General features: G+C 50.0%; 1 pseudogene; it reads right to left on the reverse strand.

The window, feature by feature from the left end:
• LOC112482888 overlaps window positions 1–3,599 on the reverse strand; it is a 10,794-nt pseudogene extending 7,195 nt beyond the window's left edge.
• Window positions 3,600–4,238: the final 639 nt, after the last annotated feature.

Raw genomic sequence — 4,238 nt, forward strand, 5'->3', positions numbered from 1 at the left:
GAGTGTTTCTTTTTAAAAAAATCAGGTTTACTAATATATAACTTACATACAATAAATTTTTACCCTCTTTAGTGTACAGTTGGATGACAAGTACACACAGTTGTGTAATCACCACTATTAAATTTCCACTCCCCCACACAAGTCTCCTTGCAACGCAGCGCTTGCCCTCACACGCCCAGCCCCCACCATCGCTGATCTTTTCGTTGCTGTTGTTCTTACAGTTTTATGTTTCCTAGAACATCAGATAAATGGAATGGCCCACTGTAGATGGCCTTGTGCCTGGCTTCCTTCACCCAGCACGATGCCTCTGAGGACCATCTGTGTGGCCACCGTCTTTTACTGCTGAGTAGTGTCCCTCACGTGGACACACTGTGAGTTGTATATCCATTCACCACTAGCCGAATATTTAGGTTGTTTCTAGGTGTTAGCTATTAAGAATAAAGCTGCTATGAACATTTGTTTACAGATCTTTGTGAAAACATGTGTTTCCATTTATTTTTGGTAAATACCTAAGAGTGGGATTGCTGGGTCATTTGTCAAGTATATGCAAAAAAAAGAAAAAAGAAAAACTTTTGAAGAAGACAAGAATTTAAGAATATCGCTGGGAGTTTTATACAGGAAGTAAAATATCAAGGTGATGGATTTTGAGAAGAGTCAGTGCAACTCTGGGCTTTGTCCTGCCTTCCAAGTTCTTGTAGTTACTCAATTTACTGCTTTGCTGTTCTAGACTCAAAAGATGGGGCAGGTCCCTTTCTCTGTCAGGTGGCTCCATCTCTTATCCAGGGCATGACCTCAGGCAAGTACTTAAGCTCATTGTGCTTTTGTTTCCTCCTTTGGGAAATGAGCGTTGTCACAGTACCTAGCTCACAGAGATGCTGCGAGGGTTTAAAAAATACATACAAGCAAAAGTGAAGAACAATGCCTGGCACATAGGAAGTGCTCAATAAACACAACCTATTTAAAGTCTGGGGGGAAATCAGAGATTACAGCAGAAGATCATTTGTCTTCCTAGAAAGCTCTGATATTTTGAATCAAATATGCTCACCAGATGACGAAGAGCACATTCATTCATTCAACACATAATTTATTGAGTGGCTGTTGAGTGCCAGGTAAGAAAAACAGGCCCAGTGCCCATTCATGTGGGGCTTACAGGCTCGGAGGACAGGCCAGCGGAATGAAAGGGGTGTGTTACATGTAATTACAAACCCTAATGAGTGCCACAAAGAAGGGGAGAGGGGGCTTGCCAGGAGAGTGCAGCACAGGCAAGTCACATGGCAGGCGCCCCCAGCCCCGCCTCAGGCTCCGATGGCCCTTAACAGTTTCTAACTTCAGTTCAGTAATCAACTCTGCTTAAGAGGAAGGAAGTCCAGCCCCGCCTGGTCTCCTTCGTTCAATCCCTCTTTCATTCCTTATGCATTGGCAAACATTTGCCTGATGCCGTTTAGAGCAAGGCCCCCGTCCTAGGCACCGAAGACACACGCGCACAGGAATAAGACAGTCCTTTTGTAGGGAGTTTACACGTTGCAGTGGGGGGAGACTGGGATGAATAGACAGGGACTGATCTTCTTCTTGCTAAAACTGCTTCAATGAAAAGGATCGTGAAACTTCGATGAGTCCCTGAGAGAGGCAGCTAAGCGCCATTTCTGCTGGCCTAGATACAGCACAGAAATGATGCCACATGGTACAAACTTGCTGCTTTGGCTGAATTGGACCAACAGACATGGATGTCCCTCCCCCCTTCTCACTGGGGGCCTTACGGAGAGGTTAAAGGTTCGTGAGGAGGGGGTAGAGCGATATAGGACCCACCATCAGTCTCCACCCTGAAGCCAGATGGTGTTTGCCGGAGATTTCAGAGGACACTGCGTGTGACTAAGCAGCAGAGCAACTGGGGAGATGCACAATACGTTTTGGAAAATAACAACTGCTTCGGAAAACTGAGACGGCAATAACATGCCGAGAGGTGCTGGAGCCGGGACCTGCGTGGCAGTCCGTCAGAATGACAGATTGACCCGTCTCCTGGTGCTCAGCCAGGCCCAGCCAAAGGCAGCAACTGGACAGGCGGTGGAGTTAACGTGACCCGTCGAAACCACTGTTGTCCTTACTTAGCTTTTAAGCAGCACCTACCGAGAGCCTTCTGAGGGCTAGGCACGATGCTCAGGCCTGTGGATGTCTAAGTTGTGTTGGTTTTTCAGCACCCCAGTTCCTTCAGACCCTGTGTTCCTTCCCTGCCCTAATCACGTGATGCTTTAGAGCTATCCATCACAGTTTCCTACTCTCCTAGTCAAGAGATGGTCATGATGTTCAGGCTGGATCATTCTACCCCTTCCTCTGGTGGCAGAGATAAGTTCTGGGGTGATCACGTGACCTGAGCTGGGCCAATTAGAGACTTGGCAAAGATGTTGAGAGAGTGAGAATGGAATTTGGGGAAATTAGTATCTTTTCCAATACAGAACGAGGAAGGGGGGTTTTCAACAGAGATAGCGAGTAGTCAGGGGTAGGAGATCCTTTATGATCCAGGGGAGGAGGGGGAGTTCACAGGCAGCAGCTTCTGGTGCTGCCAAGGGGTCAAGGAGCATCCAAGCTAGTAAACAAGGGCATGGACCAACCAGGCCCTCAATGTCCCACTGGCTGTCCCACATGACCATGACTCGCAAAGTCAGAGGGATGGGCAGAAAAGCTTGAGGAAGTGGTAGATTGAGAAAATGTCTTTAGGAAGATCTGAATGTATTTCTGGGTGCAGAGAGCGTCTGCAGAGTGAGTGCAGTGGGACAAGGCCAAGGGCCCAAGAAGATGGGTGGGCTGGATAATGAGTAGGGCCCATGGCCCTTTCCCAAGCTAGAACCTTTCCTTTTCTTTCTCCTGTAAGAATTAATAAGGGACATCTTAGCTTACAATATTATAAAGATTTATTTATTAGATTTAAAAGATAATAATCGTAACTAATTTATTGAGGGTGTAACTCATTGGATATAAATGTGAAATCGATTCATTCCTTTTAATAACTGCCCCATGTTGAACCCTTCCTTCTTACTAAGGCCCAGGTCCCTTCATCACACCATTTTGATTAGATTCCCCCGTAAGTTTCCATCATTCTTGGTTACTAAAATAGTGTAACTTTGGCATTTAAAACTCAGTCTTTATCGTTAAAATGTCTTCGTTCTTGAACTGGGGCTATCACTGCGCTGAGTGTAGGAGGGGGTGTGATCTGGCTCTGAGACAGCCCCCGACCCCCCTCCAGTAAGAGCCGGCTCCCCCACTGACCCCGCAGGAAGGAAAAAGGCAGTCTCCGCCAGTGACCGTCGTGATGGCACGTGCCCTGGCCTCACGTGACTCAGTCTGGCTCTGTGTGCTCTGTGGGCGGCATCACGCAAGGTGGTTACCTCTACGTAGGCAGCGCGGGCAGCTGTTCAGTTTCACCTCCGCCCCGAGGTATCGTTAGCCCGCCAACAATACCTGTTCCCCACCTGTCCTCCAGATGGGGTATCCCGTTGACCTCGAAGTGCCCTTGGCTCTTGTGCCTTCAACAGCCTTCGTGCTCCTTTATGACCACAGAAGGAACACTGAGCTCTTCCTGCACTACCCACGAGGGCACGGGACATACCGACACTAACAATTGTTCCTTGTTTTTCTGGAATTCATATTTAACTGGGCAGCCTGTGATTTCATTTGCTAAATCTGAGACCAGGTTTGCGGGTAGGAAGCTTGTGGGGGAGCCCTCTCAGGATCCACAGCTGAGGGGGGTGGGAGCCAGCAAACTGGGCAGAGAAAGGAGTCCAACTGCCCTGCGGTCACGACCAACACCTCGGGCCGCCTCCGGGGAGCTCTGGAGTTGGGAGGAGTCTTCAGAAAGGCCCCACATCGAGGGGACAGAGAAGGGCGTTTTACCCCCAGCTCAGCGGTCACGGGATGCGGGCTGATCCTGGACGGAGAGGCCCCCCCACCGTCACGGGGAAAGCGGGCGCCCTTGGAACTCATTGCACGGGTGCCAGGTAGGTCGGATGGCAGCCAGTGGCAGGAGAACCGGCAGCGACGTAAGGGAAAGGGCAAGACGCCCAAGTCAGAAGAAACGGACGGACACAACGACTTCTGTTGAGGACACATCACGGGGTGACCGAAGCTGTAAGGCTGAAGCCCCGCAGCGGGTCGGCAAGGCGCCTTCACGTGAACCCGGGGCTGCGGCGGGAGCGGGGCCGCTCGGCACAGGTGTGCGCGGGGCTCTGGTTCCAGAGGCGGGGCTC

The sequence above is a fragment of the Pteropus alecto genome, unplaced genomic scaffold (assembly GCF_000325575.1).
Source record: "Pteropus alecto unplaced genomic scaffold, ASM32557v1 scaffold16, whole genome shotgun sequence".
Classification (NCBI taxonomy): Eukaryota; Metazoa; Chordata; class Mammalia; order Chiroptera; family Pteropodidae; genus Pteropus; species Pteropus alecto.